This window comes from Enhydra lutris, unplaced genomic scaffold, assembly GCF_002288905.1.
Source record: "Enhydra lutris kenyoni isolate GAN:26980312 unplaced genomic scaffold, ASM228890v2 scaffoldscaffold9, whole genome shotgun sequence".
Taxonomy (NCBI): Eukaryota; Metazoa; Chordata; class Mammalia; order Carnivora; family Mustelidae; genus Enhydra; species Enhydra lutris.
This window is the reverse complement of record NW_019154093.1, coordinates 3500006-3519318: the sequence shown is the minus strand read 5'-3', so window position 1 is coordinate 3519318 and position 19313 is coordinate 3500006. Positions and strand designations below refer to the sequence as shown.

Below are 19313 nucleotides of genomic sequence, written 5' to 3'. Positions count from 1 at the left end.
CGGGACTGGTCACTTCACTTCTGGGATAGGCTGGGTAGGGGACCCCAAGGAGGTCCACGTTCTATTCCCGGGAACTGGTGGCGTGCTGCCTGGTGAAAGGGACTTTGCAGATGGGGCTAAATTCAGGCTCTTGAGATGGGGAAACGATCTAGGGTTATCCAGGTGGGCCTGGTATAATCACAAGGGGCCTTGTCCTAAGGAGGGAGGAGGGACAGAAAGAGCAGGTGTGGTGGCAGAGGTGGGAGGTGACAGCAGTGCTCCGGGAGGCCACAGCCTAGGAAGGTGGGCGGGCTCCGGAAGCCGGCAAAGAACAGAGTCTCCCCTTGAGCCTCCAGATGGAATTCTCCTTACCGATTCCTTGAGGGGAGCCCCCGCTGGACTCATTTTGGACTTCTAACCTCCAGAATGTGGCAAGAAAAAAATGTGTTGTTTTAAGACTCTAAATTCGCGGTAATCTATACGGCAGCCACAAGAAACTAACACAACCTCTCTGGGCCTCATTTCACTGGTTATAAGATGCGACCAACAGGAAGCTTGGCCTTGCAGAGCTGTGTAAGGATCGCTGAGGGCAGGCAGGGGTGCCGAGCAACGGAGATTCACACATTCATACACACCCACACTTAAAACTAATTTAATATTTCAAAAAATCAGAGTGGTCATAATGAGAAAAGTCAGGGCTTTGTTGGTCAGATGTCCTTGTGTTTATCCTGTCATTTGGTATTGTTTTTATTTTGAGTCCCATATGGGTTCAGGAGGCCGCTGATGAACTTAAGTCGTAAAATTAGGAATAATATCAGTTATAAACAATGATCGTGGTAAACATGTGCTGGTGTGGTCATTTTGACAGAGGAACACAAGGGGGAGGGAAAGAAGGAGAAATCTGATCTTTCTAGGAGGTGTGTGTGCAGACTGGAAAGTTTTGTTTTGTTTAACTATGATCTCAGTCACCAGACATTGAGGAAAATCTTTAACAGGACAGAGAAAGACCAAGATAAACAGAAAAAACGTTCCAGAGGCAACTTGGGCGGACCCTTGAGGGATGAATAGGGGTTTACAGATGGGCTTTGAGTGGGACATATTGGGCAGGAGTGGGAGAGAAAGAAGGGTTGGGATTCCAGGGAGAGGGGATAACATGAGCGAAGGCGAGGGGTAGACATGGCCAAAGGTCTGTTCAGAAATAGAAAGGTGGGCGAAGGGCTGTCCTGAATCTAGGCTGAGGCTCTTGGATTCCATCCCAAAGGCAGTGGGATCCCTGAAGGGTTTTTAGCAAGATTGTGATGTGGACTGATTGGCATCCCCGCCCTCCAACCTAACCACATTTGAAATGAGTAAAAAATACATCTTTCTTACAGGATGCAAACCACTTGTTTCAAACCACTCAGAATAAAATCGAGTAAAATCATTATTTTAAATTAAGTAGAGTAGATATCGACTTTGGTATTAGAATAGAGCCTCTGTAACAAAGATCCCCAAATGACAATGCCTTTGAAAGATAGAAATTTCGTTCTCTCCGTAGGCCATTCAGACCTGGCCAGGTGGCTCTGTAATCATCCGGAAGCCAGACTTCTGCCCCGGCAGGAGAGCATCACGATCATGAGCACAGGTCCTAGGGCCAGACTGCCCAGGTATAAATTATGGGTCTGCCGCTTGTGAGCTGCTGTGTGACCGCGGGCACGCTGCTTCATTTCTTCATGCTTGAGTTTCACCATCGGTAAAATGGGGGACGATATAGCTCCCATCTGAGGGAGGAAGCATAATGTTTCCCCAAAGATGTGTGTGTCCTAATCCCTAGAAATTGTGATTGGGAACTTACCTGGCAGAAAAGACTTTGTAGAAGTAATTCAGTGAAGAATCTTAAGATGGGGATATTATCCTGGACTGCTCCGGTGGACCCGATGTAATCACAAGGGTCCTTAGAAGAAGGAGGCAGGAGGGGCGCCCGGGTGGCTCAGTCATTTGGTTAAGCGTCTGACTCTTGGTTTTGGCTCAGGTCATGATCTTAGGGTCATGATCTCAAGGTCGTGAGATCGAGCCTGGCATCGGGCTCTTTGCTTAGTGCAGACTCTGCTTGAGATACTCTGTCTCTCCCTCTCCATCTGCTCCTCCCTCTGCCCACGCGCTCTCTAACTCTAATTAATTAATTAATTAAAAATCTTAAAAAAAAAAACAAACAAGAAGGAGGCAGGGAATCGAAACAGTAATCAGAGATGCGATGATGGAAATGAGAGACTGTAGTGACCCGAGGAAGGGATCCTAAGCCAAGGAACACAGGGACCGCTGGAAACTGAAAACACAAGGAAATACATTCTCCCCTGAATCTCCAGAAAGTAGTCTAGCCAACACATTGATGTTCAACTTCTGAACTCCAGAACCATTAGAGAATACATTTGTGTCGTTCTGAAACTCTAGGTTTGTGGTATTTTGCTTCAGTAGACATCGAAAAAGGAATGCACATCCTTGTTAGGTTAAAGGAGTTTGCATATGCAAAGCGCATAGAGACCGGCCGGGCACAGAGTTAGCATACACATGTACGCGTTTGCTGTTATTGTCTAGGGTAAACTCGTGGCCTGGGTCAAAGATGGCCAAGTACACCCTTAGTCCAGCTAGTGGAGAGGCACGCCCGCTCTGTTCGCATCCAGTTGGCCTGAACTGGCTCACCTATCCCATGAGGCTACAACGGAGCCTGGGGAGCAGACTGTTTCTCTGGGTAGCCACGTGACCCCGTGAGATGCAAGGATTCTAGGAACAAGGGAAGGAGGGCGGGTAGATCCTGAGCTGCGAATGTCTGGCACCTGCCCAGCTATGAAAGATGAGAAGTTTAGCGAAGGTACCTTGCCTCCAGAATTTGGTTAGATGCCCTTTTCCAGCTCTTCTTTCTTGTGCCATTAATTTTATGAAATATCTCCCGACTCCCACGGTGCAAGATGAGACATCCTTGATCACCCTTGCCCTCCCTCCTCCTAAGTCCTCTTGCTAAACCACTACATTTGAATCTAGTTCCGTAGCCATAGTGAAAGCGTTCTGGTTTTATGTGCTGTCCATCTCTGAATTTCAAAAATTGAAAATCAATAAAGTGTTTTTTAAAAAAATATTATGATTATGTAAACATTATTCTTGCAGAGCTAACTAGCATCCAGGGACCCGTACGGAAGGAACTATAATCTTATGATTTAAATGCTGCCTGAAGAGAAATGCTCCAGGCTTCAAGTTCAAATGTATTTTTCTACGCTCCCTCAGTATTCGAAGTCTTGTTATAATTTTCATTGTTTCATATTTGGACCATGAGTTTCTTATACGAGTTTCTGTTCTCCTGGAGTTTCTAATTGTTTTTCTCTTTTCTTCTTGAGAAAAGAAACATATGCCTTTCTCATCAGGTCATTAAAATCTCCCAGCTTCTTAATTACATTATTTGTTGAATGAAGCCTATTTTCTTCTTGAAGACACTTTTCTCCAAACCCTCTGACTTCCTGTTCTAATTTTGACTGATGGCTTTATGGACTCTGGTATTTCTATTCATTACACTTGTGGGTCAGTTCTACTGTTGGGTGAGTCTGGTCTCTCTTTCTTGGGTTTTTTCTCTGTTTTGCTGGAGTATATCTTCAAATAACATTTTTTAAAAAATATTTTATCTATTTATTTGACAAGCAGAGAGATGGTGAGAGAGGGAACACAAGCAGGGGGAGTGGGAGAGGGAAAAGCAAGTTCCCGCAGAGCAGGGAGCCCGAAATGGAGCTCATTCCCAGGACCCTGGGATCATGACATGAGCCAAAGGCAGACACTTAACAACTGAGCTTCCCAGGTGCCCCTCAAATAACATTTTTATTTTATTTTAAGATTAGTTATTTATTTATTTATTTGACAGACAGAGATCACAAGTAGGCAGAGAGGCAGGCAGAGAGAGAGGAGGAAGCAGGCTCCCTGCCAAGCAGAGAGCCCGAAGCAGGGCTTGATCCCAGGACTCTGAGATCATGCCCTGAGCTGAAGGTAGAGGCTTTAACCCACTGAGCCACCCATGTGCCCCTCAAATAACATTTTTTTTAAAGATTTTATTTATTTATTTGACAGACAGAGATCACAAGTAGGCAGAGAGGCAGGCAGAGAGAGAGGAATGGAAGCAGGCTCCCTGTTGGGCAGAGAGCCCCTTGTGGGGCTCGATCCCAGGACCCTGGGATCATGACCTGAGCCGAAGGCAGAGGCTTTAACCCACTGAGCCACCCAGGCGGCCCTCAAATAACATTTTTAAAGGGGGCGCATGGAAGGAAATCCTTTCGAATCTGAAGTATTCTTAATTTGTCCTTACTCTTCCTGAGAGGGGAGATCAATCTGCAGGCTCCATTTTAGGACATGTGGAAAGGGGGTAGACAGGCAAGAGGGCACCCGGTTTCCACCCTGTGCCAACATAAGGAGAGATTTACTCTAAGACACCAATGCTCTAAGCGGGAATTTTGGTCCTTTTGAAAAAGATCACTTAATTTCTTTAGAAAGTGGTTCTCTCTTACTTTTTTTTTTTTTTTTTTTTTTTTTTTTGAGAAAGAGAGGGGTAGAGGAAAAGGGAGAGAGAGAATCCCAAGCAGGCTCCACTCCTAGCACGGAGCACAAGGTGGGCCTTGATCTCACAACCCTGAGATCATGATCCTGAGATCATGACCTGAGCTGAGATCAAGAGTCAGACGTTTAACCGACTGAGCCACCCAGGCGTCCCCCCTCACTTTTGAATCTTTCCCTTCTCTGTACACTCCTGATGTGAAGGGGACTGTTTTGTAGGGGATTTTTAGTGGCTGCTGCTGGCTTGTTATTCATTAAACAGGCCCTTCCTTGAATTATTTCCTAACTTTGGTTATTTTCATATCACCATCTCAATTTTTGCCATATCTTCTTACTTCCCATGTTAATATGTACTTTTTTTTTTTTTTTTTTGTATTTTTAATGACTGAAACAAAACAGACCTAAAACCACAGCTTCTGGGAGAATCATTTGTTCTCATCAGTCTTGTACCTCTCCTCGAACTTGACCTTGGCATCTTGTCAGGCCTTGTGTTTAAGAGCAGGGCCTCTGAAGACACCCTTACTGATGACAGCTTTGTCCAAGGGGGGGTCCACAGAGTACCTCGTGGGCATGAAGTGACAGTGGTTTTAAACTTTCACAAAAGACTTGAACTTTGACCTCTTGATGGTTTTCTTCTTGCTCATGGCAGCTGTCACTTTGCAGTGAATTCCAGCTGTAGGCTGTAGGGACAGTCTGAAGTGCCATCATCAATGTTCTTCACAATGACCAAGAATAGGGTCTGGCCAGGACCAGCACCACCTTCCCGGGTTTCATGAACTTGCCCATCTCAAGCCTACAGCAGGAAGCATTTTTACTCATGGTATTATTTTTATTTAAATTGACTATGCTAGTCCTACATCATAGCAGGCAAATATTTTTTTTTTGCAGGCAAATTTTTTTTTAAAGATTGTATTTATTTATTTGACAGACAGAAAGACAGACAGAGATCACAAGTAGGCAGAGAGAGAAGCGGTAACAGGCTCCCTGCCGAGCAGAGAGCTGGATGTGGGGCTCGTTCCCAGGACCCTGGGATCATGACCCGAGCCGAAGGCAGAGGCTCAGCCCACTGAGCCACCCAGGCGCCCCAATGTTATAGTTGTATCTCTTGTTGTTTGTAATTATATAGTTTTATTTTCTAATCCATATACATCATTCTTAAGATAACAGAAGTTGGTTGTTTTTTTTTTTTTTTGCCACCAGATAGCATTCACAGCAATGGGGCATACAGCATACTTTGCAAAATACTTCTCTTCAAGTACTGTGTTGATTACCAACCAATCAATTGTCTGAGCTTTCTGCCAGTTTGGACCTCCAAGGGGGTCTCCTTTCCATAGTCCCTCTCTTCCTTGTCCTGATTCTGACATGCTAGGAATAAAGTAAAATAGTAATTCTTATTGATGATGTAAAGTGATGACTGCAAAGGTCTTAGCTTAGGGTGGGAGTGACCGGACCTGCTAATTGACCTTCCATCACTGTCTATGAGAGCAGATGGTTGGGCCCTCCTCCCACAGGGCGTGGCTCACAGTCTCAGTCCTGCCTCTCTGGTCCCCTTGGGGAGGCACGTGGCTATTACAATCAAGTACCTTGGGCTCAGGTACATATTCAGAGAGCAGACAGCCCGTATCTTTTCCAAATTGCTCCAAAAAGTAGAAAAAGAGGGACAACTACCCATTGCATTTTATGCGGCTAGTAGAACTTTAATATTCAACTTAGACAAGGAAGTTGGAGACAAGAAGATCTTAGGCCAATCTCAATTACAGACACAGTTTCAAATATCTTAAATAGAAAGTTGCCAAATGAAACACAGCAACATATTTAAAAATGCATAATGGCCAAGTTGGGTTTATTCCATAAATGCAAGAATATTTCAACATTAGAAAATTATTATTTCAAGTCCCTGTGCCTTGGTGGCTCAGTCAGTTAAGTGTCAGACTCTTGGTTTCTGCTCAGGGTCATGAGAACAGGGAGTGCTCAGTGTAGAGTCTGCTTGAAATTCTGTCCCCTCCTCCCTCTCCCTCCCCCTCTGCTCCTCTCCTCTGCTCACACACACTCTCTCTCTCAAATAAATAAATAAATAAAATCTTTTTAAAAAGAAAATATTATTTTTATTTTTTTAAAGATTTTATTTATTTATGTGACAGAGATCACAAGTAGGCAGGGAGACAGGCAGAGAGAGAGGGGGAAGCAGGTTCCCCGCGGAGCAGATAGCCCGATGCAGGGCTTGATCCCAGGACCTGAGGATCATGACCTGAGCCGAAGCCTGAGGCTTTAACCCACTGAGTCACCCAGGCGCCCCTATTATTATTATTTTTTCCCTATTATTATTTTTAAAGATTTGTTAGTTTTAGAGAAAAAGAAAGCAAGCAGGAGGCCAGAGGAGGAGGGAGAGAGAGAAAATCTTAAGCAGACTCCGCTGAGCACAGAGGCTGACAGGGGGCTCAATGCGGAGCTGATCCCCCAACCCTGAGATCATGACCCCAGTGGAAACCAACAGTTGGACGCTTAATGGACTGAGCTACTCAGGTGCCCTTAGTATTTTAAGCCTCAACTCTTGATCTCAGAAATCTCAAAAATCTTGATCCCAAAAATCCTATGATCACATAAAGCAGAGGGAGAAAGTGCATTTGATAAAATTAAGCCATTTATAAAAATTCTTGGCAAACCAGGAGTAGGAAGGAACTTCCTTAATGCGATACGTTGGTAAAGGGTATCTTTCTAGAACCTACAGTAAGTGTACCACTTAATGATAAAAACTTCAAGAATTTCCTTTAAAGTAAGAAACCTAAAAAGGATATTCACTATCTCTATTACTGTTCAAAGCTATCCAGGATTCCTTAGCCTGTGCAATGAGGGAAACAAAAGGGAATTAATAGCACAAACCTTTGTAAAGGAAGAAACAAACTGGACATCATATATTTGTAGATCATGTGATTGTCTACCTAGAAAATCAAAGAGAGTCTACAGGCAAGCTATTAAAATTATCGAGAGGATTCATGATGAGAGACAATTTTCCATGGGTCAGTTGCATTTCTGGATGCTTTGCAGAGATACAAACTGCCCTTTTGTTTGGTACTTTTTTTTTTTTTTTTAATTTGGACAATCTCTTCAAGGATGTTTATATCAACCATCTTTGGAACATAGAGTAGTTATCTCCCTCCAGAGCAGAAGGCAGATTTGCTTATTGTCCAGTGTATTGAAGATAATGTCTCCCTCTGCAGCATAGAGCTCAGGATTCTTCAGGGACTATGCAAACCTGCTGATTTCATGGCAGCACCCCTGGGGGACTTGGAGAGCCAGAGGAGCCGCTGGCCCAAACATGAGGCACATGCTTCTTGCTGAGACGTGAACAGTGAAGTCCTTTGTCTCTGACCCAGAACTCTCATGTCTTCTGCAGCATCCCTGATACCGTGGTAGCTAAGAGTCTAGCTGGGGTAAAATCCCAGACCCTTTACCTTGTCGGTGGTTCAGCCATCTCATCTCTAAATACCAATAACAGACAAAAAGTGCTATTTATAAATGGTACCACTAATGGAGACACAAAAAACGCTTAAGTGTCCAAGAATAAATCTAAGAAATATGCAAGATGTTTACAGAGAAAATTAGAAGGCTTGACTGATGGTCATTGAAGAGACACAGAGAAATGGAGAGGTATAACTTGCTTGTGGAAGGAGGGTCTCGACTGTAAAGATGTGAATTCTCCCCCAAATTAATCTATAAGTTCATTTCAATGTCAAAGGATTAAATAAAGTATTTTTAAAATTAATGTTTTTGGAAACATTATCCTAAAGTCGTATGAAGGAACAGCCAAGGGTAGCCAAACAACCTTGAAGAAAACGAACAGTGAAGAGACTCGCCCTTCAGATGTCAGGACTTATACAACTCAAGTAATTGGGACAGGGAGATATTGGCAGAGGGGTGTACAAATAAATAAATGGGACAGAATTGAGGGCTCAAAGACAGAGATGTGCAGACTGGAGGTTCGACTTAAGTCAGAAATGACATTTAAACCAGTTCCTTCTTTTTTATTCTTTATTTTTTATAAGTAGGTGCCACATCCAGCATGGAGCCCAACACGGCGCTCAAACTCACAACTCTGAGATCAAGACCTGAGCTGAAATCAAGAGTCGGATGCTTATCCAACTGAGACACCCAGGTACCCCTAAACCAGTCCCTTTTATGGAACACCTGGCTGGCTCAGTCTGTACAGCTTACAGCTCTTGATCTCAGGGTCATGAGTTCAAGTCCCACGTTGGGTGTAGAGATTACTTAAAAAAGAAAAAAAGATAGTTAAACCAGTTCCTTCCAATAATGGTGGCATGAAAATTGGTTTTCCATGTGGAAAAAACAGAATTGCACTCCTATATCACTCTTGATCACCAAAATCAGTACAGAGAGATACTAAATATGAAAAAGAAAACTTTTAAATACAAATCTTTTCTAGACCTCACGATATGAAGATTTCTTAACCAAGTTTAAAAAGCATAAACAATAAAGAAAGTATTGATAGATTTGCCTACATTAAAATTCCAAAGTATCGTATAGCAAAAACAGGATAAACAAAACCCAAGCCACAAGGTTGGGAGAAGATACACGGATAATGAACATTACAGACAAAGTATTGGTCTCCAGGCTGCATCACGAAGTTCTACAGATCAATAAAAAGATTACAGACAACTCAACAGAAAAACAAGTATAAGATGTACATAAGTAAACAATATAAATATACGGGAAACGACGTTGAACCCTACTTGTAATTTCGGGAATGCAAATTCAAACAACAATAAGATGAAATTTTAGACCTCAAGTTGGTAACACAAACATTTCCAGTCCGACTATATTAAGTGTTGAGCACTACATGGGACAAAGGGCCCTCTTGTTAATGCTAGAGCTTAGGTTAGAGCTTCGATCATAACCACATTGAGAAGCAATCTGGCAAAATCTAGTAAAGTCCAGCATGTGCATATCCTCCAACCTAGCAATTCAATTCTGGAAATAAATCCCAACTCTTGACAAGTACAAGAATGTTCATTACAACACCATGTAGAGTGGAAAACTGGAAACAACAGAATAATGTACAAGTCAATCTTGTCAGAGCTACAAAGTAGACAGTTAAGATGAGTGCACCAGAGAGATGTATATAGATTGACAGCCTGCCCCTAACATTTAGGAGGCCCGGGGTAAGGGGAATCTGGGGGCCGAGGACCCTCCTCTATTCTCTTCCCACTCGGGATCCATCTGCCACAGTGAGGAACGTCACGCACACACGCTTGTGGACACTTTAGTCTGTTTGTCTGAACTCTGTCCGCTAAACCCACCCTCCCACCAACGCCACCCTGGCCAGCCCTTAGGATTAAGGTGGGTACAGCTGTCACCTGCCCTAGGGAAGTGACAGGGAAATCACTGCCCTGGCCTTGAAATGGGCTCTGGGCCCTCGGGGCAGAGGAAATCCAGGATTCAAGGTTTAGAAGGAGAGAAGGCTTCTGGGTGGGTATTGACTCCTTAACCCATAGAGGAGAGCCTGGGCGGGGTCCAGGGTCCCAGTCTAAGAAAGGTGCTTTGTGTTAGCAAGCTTGAAACTCACACGTGATATTGTACAGAAAAGGCAGAGAGACAAGCAGTATAGGATGCATGATAGGAAGCTTTAAAACAGGCAAAACAGTACTACCCACTGCTCAAGGATATGTGCAAAAGGAGCGAAGTTACAAAAGCTTGCAGAGGGCGCCTGGGGGCTCAGCTGGTTAAGCATCTGCCTTGGGCTCAGGTCATGATCCCAGGGTCCTGGGATCCAGTCCTGCATCCACTGGGCTCTCTGCTCAGTGGGGAGTCTGCTTCTCCTTCTCCCTGCCACTCCCCCGCTCTCTCTCTCACTGCTCTAAGTAAATATGTATATATATGTATATATACATATATTTCTATGAAATTTAAAAAAGAAAACAAACGGTCTACCTTTAAAAAGGCAAGGAAGGAGAATGAAATGCAGAGCACAGGTGAGATATAATGGGATAGAGACAAGCTAAATATGTTAGCAGTAATAATAAATCGACAATACGCTGTTCCTCTAAGTGGGATAGTTTAAAACACCTCTTTTTATTACTGAGTGCTGTTTTTTTTTTTTTTTTTTTAAGATTTTATTTATTTATTTGACAAAGACACAGCAAGAGAAGGAACCCAAGCAGGGGGAGCGGGAGAGGGAGAAACAGGCTTCCTGCTGAGCAGGGAGCCCAACGCAGGGCTCAATTCCGGGACCCTAGGATCATGACCCAAGCCGAAGGCAGACACTCAATGACTGAACCATCCAGGCGCCCCTTGAGTACTGTTTCTAATTTTTAAAAAAAGGTCGGGGGCGGGGGGGTGTGCCTGGGTGGCTCAGTGGATTAAAGCCTCTGCCTTCGACTCAGGTCGTGATCTCAGGGTCCTGGTATCAAGTCCCAAGTCAGGCTCTCTGCTCGGTGGGGAGCCCGCTTCCCTCTCTCTCTCTGCCTACTTGTGATTTCTCTCTCTGTCAAATAAATAAATAAAATCTTAAAAAAAATAAAATTAACAAATAAAAAATTAGGAAAGGCATGGAAGGTTTGAACAACAGAGTGAACAAGTTTGACTTACTGACATAAAGAGAAGCCAATCCCCAAGGCTCATTCTTCCCAAGCACACGTGGACCATTTAACGAACATTGAGCCACATTCCAGGCCATAAAGCAGGTCTTACACACCAGTCACACACACCATATTCTCGGATCAAAATGCTTTTAAGAAGTGATAACAAGAAATTATTCCCACATGTTTGGAAATTTAAAAAATTACTTCTGGAGACCACCCAAACATTCACCAGCAGTCGAATGCAAGAATAAGTTGTAGTACATTCATACGATGGGTTGCTAGACACCAAAGCGCATCACACACAAGCCCATACACACCATTATTATAACAGGTGACGACACGGAGAAAGCTCACAGACAGAGTGTTGAGTGAAAGAAGACAGAAAGAGTGAATACTCTCTAATTCTATTTTGCATGAAACTTAAAAGCAGACAAAATTGGGGCGCCTGGGTGGCTCAGTCGGTTAAGCATCTGCCTTCGGCTCAGGTCATGATACCAGTGTCCTGGGATCGAGTCCCACAACAGGCTCCCTGCTCAGAGGGGAGCCTGCTTCTCCCTCTCCCTCTGCCTCTCACCCCAGCTCACGCTCTCTCTCTCACTTGCTTGCTCTCTCTATCTCTCTAATAAATAAATGAAATATTAAAAAAAAATTTAAAAGCAGACAAAATTAATCTACCGTGACAGAAGTCAGAATAGTGGGATGATGGGAGTGATGACGGACAGGGATGCTGAAAAAGTATCTATTTTGTTCTCACTTAAGAAATAAAAAGAACCAAAGACCAGACCTGATGAAAACAGGACAAAGAAATGATGAAGATGAGAGCAAAACGGAATAAAGCAGAAAACAAATATACAACTGAGAGGATTACTGAAACCGAAAGTGAGCTCTTTGAAAAGATTAGTAAAATAGTGAAACCTCTGAGTCTGATATAGAGATAAAGACACAAATAAGTAAATACTAAGAATGAAAAGGGTATGATCACTACAGATCCTGGAGAGATTTGAAAAAATAATATGAACAACTATTTCTTTAATGTTTTATTTCTCACTTCCATTCCTTAAGTCAGTTTGGATCAATTTTATTTTGTAGCTACTTACCCACTGCATCCTCATTTTCCAATTTATTTGTACAAAGTTGTTTCTTATGCTGAAAAAAAATCTTTCTCTCATTAACTCCCTCTTTTCATTATGTATTTGGGCCTTTTCTCTTTTTTCCTTAATCAGCCCGGCTACAGATGTATCTGTTTTATTAGTCATTGGCTTTATCGATCATCTGTGTTGGTTCTTTGTTTTCTGTTTTATTGATTTTCTTTTCTCTTATCTTTATTATTTCCTGCTATTGGGGGGCTGTGTTATTATGTTGTCTTTCTCTGACAACGTAAACTGAATGCTCAAGTCACTAATGCGTGATTTTTTATTAAGGTGCAAGCTTTAATGTGGGCATCCGGAAGAATACACATTCCCCTCAAGGATTGTTTCAGCTGCACTGAAATTTCAAAATGTAACGCTCTCATATCTTGTATTTTTTTCTTTGTCCCAATAAGTATTTGGAGGCTTGATTTTAATTTTCAAACGTAAGTTTACCTTTTCGTTATCATTTTCTCATTTCAGTGGATTGTGGTCATAGAAAATGGTCTCTATGACATCCGTTCACTCCTTGGCAGACTTGTTTCATGACCTAGTATGGGAACAATTTCTGTAAATGTTCTCACACTGGATGAAGAGAATGCCAATTTTTCTGTTTGATCAAGCTTCTTAAATGTGTTATTCAAATATTCTACACATTTACTAATCTTACGGCCATTTGATTTAGTAACTATGGAGAAAGGAAAGATAAGGTTCTCAGGGGGATTATGGGTCCATCTGTGTCTCCTTGAAATTGTCTCAAGTTTCACTTCCTATCAGGGGTCATCAAACTATGTGGTCTGTGAACCAAATTTGGGCCACTCCTTGTTTTTGTAAATAAAGTTTTATTGGAACACAGCCATGTCGGTTTGTTGATGTGTTCTCTGTGACTTTTTTCTTACTGCAATGGCAAAGCTGCGTAGTTGAGACAGAGGCTGGATGGTCTACAACGTCTAAAATATTTACTATCTGTCCTTTTATAGAAGTTTGCTCACTCTGCTTTATGTATTTTTTTATTTTATTTAAATTTTATTTCTTTATCTGAGAGAGAGCGCAGAGGGAGAGCGAGAAGAAGACTCCCTGCTGAGCCGAGAGCCTGACTTCGGACTCGTTCCCCGGATGCTGAGATCATGACCAGAGCCAAATGCAGACACTTAACCGACTGAGCCACCCAGGCTCCCCAGACTCTGCTTTATATAATCTGAGGGCTAGGCTGTTAGGTTCAAAAAATTTCAGAATTATATCTCCCTGATAACATTTTTCTTGTTAATCATTATGTAATGACCCTCTTTTCCATGATGATGCCTTTTGACTTAAAGTCCATTTTGTCTGACATTTATAAAACTACACCAGCTCCCTTCAGCTTAGTATTTGCCTGCGGTGCCTATTAGAGATGCTTTTGGTTACACGTAACAAAACACAGCTACAGTGGCTGAAACACACTGGGGTATGTTTTCTTTAAAAAAAAAAATTTTTTTTTTTTAAATTCCACGGGCGCCTGGGTGGCTCAGTGGGTTAAAGCCTCTGCCTTCAGCTCAGGTCATGATCCCAGGGTCCTGGGATGGAGCCCTGCATCAGGTTCTCTGCTCAGCGGGGAGCCTGCTTCCCACTTCCTCTCTGCCTGCTGCTCTGCCTACTTCTGATCTCTCTCTGTCAAATAAATAAGATCTTTAAAAAACAAACAAACAAAAACATTCCAAAGGCAGGTTGCTGACAGCATTGTCTCAGCTGCCCTATGATGCTGTCAGGTACCCAGGCTTGCTCAGTGTCTAATCTCCATCAGCATTCGCCTGCAGACCTTTGTGCTCATGGGTGTGTCAAGATTGCAAAAGGGCTGCTGCACGCGGAGGCATTGTGTCCATGCACCAGGCAGAAGGAGAAAGGAAGAAAGCACTGCCCAGATTCCCCTTTACATCCCAGTTTCCAGATCTGGGGCCCATGAGCATCTTTTTCCTAATCACCAACAGAGAGAAAAGAGGCTCTACGATTGGCTTCGACCAAATCATGATTCATCCTTTGCGGCTGGTACTTTGACATCACAAGAAATAAACTGGGGATGGGGGACAGATGCTTCTCAGGGACCAACAGATTTCTGCTTAGTCCCTTAAAAAAAAATTGGGCTTCAGTAGCAAAGTGCAAAAGGTTTCGGGCGCACTGTTGGTGTCTTTTTTCATATCTTTGCTTTCAGTATTTCCATAGCTCTGTTTTATTTTTATTTATTTATTTGTTTTTAAAATTTTTTAATTTATTTGACAGACAGAGATCACAAGTAGGCAGAGAGGGAGGCAGGGAGAGAGAGAGAGGAAGAACCAGGCTCCCCGCTGAGCAGAGAGCCCGAGGCGGGGCCCGATCCCAGGACCCTGGGATCATGACCTGAGCCAAAGGCAGAGTCTTTAACCCACTGAGCCACCCAGGCACCCCTATAGTTCTGTTTTAGACATGTCTCTCATGAACAGCGTGTGTAGAGCTCGATTATGTGTTTTCTTTCCCTCTGATAACTCACATTTGTTGTGATTACCGGCATTTAAAATTTTATTTCTAAATCCTCTTGTGTTTTCCATTGGCCACGTGTATTATTAGCCCCCAAACTGAACATTTCAAAACAAACAACACTGATCATCTCACCTCATTTCTTAGGGTCATGAACGCCGTGGTTCTTTTCTATTAGGGTTGCCAGATCTCGCCAATAAAAATACAGGATGCCCAGTTAAATTTAAATTTCAGATAATATTTCAATATTTGCACAGGATCTATTTATACAAAAAATTACTCATTGCTTGTTCAAAATTTAAATTTGACCCGTCTTCCTCAATTTTATCTGGCAGCCCTATTTATAACCTGATCTTGGACCAAAATGGGCTACATCATTCGTAGGGTCCCTCATTAAAAAATTACTAGGAATTTCCAGTCAGCAAGAGCAGAACATGAAACTAAGCATGGAGCCCTCCTGGGGACGGTGTCCTTTGTGAGAGCATGGGTTGTACTCCCAGAAAGCCAGTCCTGCTTGGAACTAACATACCAGCCCTTCTGCCATATTCTATGACACAGGGACAAGTCACTAAGTCTCACCTGCACATTATGGGAGGGGACTTCACATGGTCACAGGTCCCGGGAGGTAGGGATCACGGGGACCATCTTGGAAACTGGCAGCCACACCAAGCTTTTCCTTTGCTTCTTTTATTTGTCATTTCCTGCCTGGAGGTGGACGGATCGGACTGTCTTCGTTCCCTTTGTTTCCTTTCGGCAGGTTTAGAATACATTCTATTTCTGTTCTTTCATTAGTCATGCTCAGGTTTTTAACATGCACACTTCAGCTTAATAAAGTCTAAAGTTAGTCACTCTCCTCTTCCAGAAGAATCAAGGACCTTAGAATACTTTTGAACCCTGATCACAGCTTCCTGTCTATGATGTGGTTGTTTCTTCGTTTTCCATCTTACCTTGTTTATTCTGCTCCTCAAGTCAGTCTGTAAAGTTGTTCTTATAAAGTCCATGGTCATTTGAATTTTTCATGCCTAATCTTGTTTGTTTGTTTGTTTTCTTTTTGCTCTCCACTTCTCGCAAGCTACTTCTTCCTCCTGGGTTCATTTCCTGGGTTTTTCCTATTATCTTCATTTGACATCTTGCCAGAATTGAAGATCCCCATGGTGTGGTGTTTTTTGTTTTTAAGATTTTATTTATTTATTTGACAGAGAGAGATCACAAGCAGGCAGAGAGGCAGGCAGAGAAAGACGGGGAAGCAGGCTCCCTGCTGAGCAGAGAGGCCCATGAAGGGTTGATCCCAGGGTCATGGGATAGAGCCCCGAGTCGGGCTCCCTGCTCAGGCGGGGACCCTGCTTCCTCCTCTCTCTCTGCCTGCCTCTCTGCCTGCTTGTGATCTCTCTCTGTCAAATAAATAAATAAAATCTTAAAAAAAATAAATTAAAATAAAATTAAAAAAGCCTTGTTGGAGCACCTGGGTGGCTCAGTGGGTTAAAGCCTCTGCCTTCGGCTCAGGTCATGGTCCTGGGATCGAGCCCTGCATCGGGCTCTCTGCTCAGTGGGGAGCCTGCTTCCTCCTCTCTCTCTGCCTGCCTCTCTGCCTACTTGTGATCTCTGTCTGTCAAATAAATAAATAAAATCTTAAAAAAAAAAAAAAAAGCCTTGTTTGCATCCCCAGTCCCATCCTTCCTTTTGTTCCCAATATTGTATAGTGTATGCTAATAATTTGCTTATTATATTGAGGCTTTGAGAAGAATTTACTAAGCCTTTTTAAAAGAATTTGACTTTTTGTTGGTTTCCATAGCTATCCTTCCTGCTTTATCTTTATTATTCCCTTTTGTCCTCTCTCTTCGAGTTTTCTGATGGTCCTTTCCTAAAGTCTCGAATCAGACACTTATTTCATTGTTGTCAATCCTTCCTGTTTTTAATAAATGTATTTCAGACTAGAATTTTCCCTCCAAATTCCACTTTAGCTTTATTGTTATTCAGTTTTTAAAATCTTGTAATTTCCATTATGAGGTTCTCCTTATCTCATGAATTATGTAGAAATGAGCATTTAATTTACAAAACGCATTGGATTTCCTTGGCCAACTTTTTATTGTTGGTTTCTGATTTTATGATATTGGGATTAGAGAACAAGGTAGTGATACTGATTCTTTGAAAACATTGTCAACTTTCTTTATGCCAACTATGTGGTATTTCTTTAAATCTTCCATTTGAGCCTGAAAACAATGGGTATTCTGTGGGGAAGGGGGCTGTGAAGTTTGTTTACCCAGTAGAGGAAGCTCCTTAATTATATTGTTTAAACTTCCATATCCTTACTAATGTTTTGCTCCTTGAGCCATTGGTTTTATGAAAGTTTAATTAACACTTCTCACTTTGTTTATAGATTCATGACTTTCTCCTGACCATTCTGCCATATTTGCTTTATATGTTTCACCAAAATAAATAGAAGTTCATGATACACATATATTCACGATTATTATATCTTCTTGGCAAATGTTTTCTTTTATGATTGTGTGGGTTAGGGTTGGGCTGATCTTACAAAGATTCTAAAAACAGTGCTTTAAATAAGAGAGAGGTGTATTTTTGTTCATTTAAAAGTCTACAGCCGAGGGGCGCCTGGGTGGCTCAGTGGATTAAAGTCTCTGCCTTCGGCTCAGGTCATGGTCCCAGGGTCATGGGATCGAGCCCCACATTGGGCTTTCTGCTCAGCAGGGAGCCTGCTTCCCTTCCTCTCTCTCTGCCTGCCTCTCTGCCTACTTGTGATCTCTGTCTGCCAAATAAATAAAATCTTAAAAAAAAAAAAAAAAAGTCCACAGCTGGGAGTCCTGTGGGGTTTTGGTACATGGGGGCCCCAGCAGGGGATGAGACCGATGGAAGAGAGTGGGGTTGGCGTATTTATTCCCCAGCTCCTTCTGCCTGAGGTCACCCTTGCTCTAGAAGTTCTTTCCACTTGAGTACTGTTCACCTCTGACCTGTACTAGGGTGAAAGCTTCCTGCTGCTCCCCCAGGCTCTTCCACTCTCTCCTGTGACTCCCCTAAACCCTGCTTTGTCATTCGTCCTTTTGGAAATAAGCTCTGCCCAATTTCCCTAATTAGAGCATGCCATCTGTTTCCTGTTGGGGCCCTGAGTGATGTAGGCTGGCATCCTGTTTTAAGTCATTGATTGGGAATACCTTTAGGCAGGCGTGCACTCGCTGACACGTGCTGGACACAGGCCGCTTCTCTCCCTATTCTTCCACTCCTGGCTCACTGGTCCATCTGCCTACTCCTGAGGATGATGGAGGCTGAGACCCTGGGTTCATGGCATCCAGGTCTCCAGAGCATTGCCCTGCCGTGGGGAAAGGAGCGACTCAAAGCCCGTAGGTAACACCCACCTTGTCCATTTCAACACACGAAGGGTGTGGCTACTGGTCCAATGGCCAGAGCTGCCTCTCCCTGGACACAGTATCTTGGGGTCATGAGGACTCACTTTGGTCTGAGGATGCTTTACTACGATAGATTGGTCAATACTTTCATCTAATGCCTGTCGGCTGCGGCAGGACTGTGTCAGCCTGGCCCTTTAAGGTGACTTCGGATATCTCTGCCCTGATTCATGACAAACCAATTTCTTCTGTCTGACTCTCAGTGGGCCTAGCTTGTTTCCCTCATTTCCGTAATCTTAGGGAAAGTCTCAGTGTAGGGGTCACAGGGATAGCACAGATTCCTGTTCCCATTGTACAGACTGGGAAACTGAGGTTCAGAGTGGAAAGTGAACTTCAGGGAGTCCAGGGGACCTGGAATCTGAGCCTGGGTCTGTCTGGCTCTGAGTTAGAGGCTTTCCAAGGGAGGTGTGTGTTGCTGGGGGGAGACAGGATGGCCTGAGTGGAGATGGGAGGGGAGGATGGTGCCACAGGTCAGGGAACCCTCAGAGCTAAAGCCTTTCCTGGCCAGGTAGGGGCACAGCATCTGGGGGAGAGGTGCAGAAGGCCAACAAGACTGAGACCCATTCCCAGTTCTGCCCCTTCCTTCTCTGTGCTCTTGGGCCAGTCTCCAGGCTTCACAGGGTAGTTATGAGAGAATGTATATAAAATACACAGTACACAGCAGCTGCTCTGCTCCAGGAGTCTGCTTGGCCCCCTTTTCTTTACTCTCTCTCCCTCTCTGGGCTGTGGCAGGGCAATGTGTGGATTCAGCCACTAGGGGGCCCTGCTGTCAAGGGTGACCAGACCTCCTGGCCCTGCCAGTGTCCATCCATTCATTCACGGATTCCTTCACTCTCCTGGGTCTTTTCCGTGCCCAGTAGTGGTTGGGGCGATACTGAGAGCACAGAGGGCAAGGCACAGCCCTGTTCTGGAGAAGCCTACAGTCAAGAAGGGGTACTGTGCTGGAGAAAATGGGGTGGTGGTGGGAACTCAGAGACTACACAGAGCCAGGAAGTCTTCTCAGAGGAAGCTTTTGAACTTGACTTTCCAGGATGGACAGTGATTTGGCTCGACTCTGCAGACTCTGACACCTCCCCACAGCCCCAGGCCAAGCCGACCTGAGTGCTTATGACCCACTTCTCTTCTCCTCCCTCCAGGTACCC

General features: G+C 43.6%; 1 pseudogene; it reads right to left on the bottom strand.

Moving 5' to 3' along the window:
* Positions 1–4946: 4946 nt before the first annotated feature.
* LOC111143563 lies at positions 4947–5331 on the bottom strand (annotated as a pseudogene).
* Between the last annotated feature and the right edge of the window lie 13982 nt (positions 5332–19313).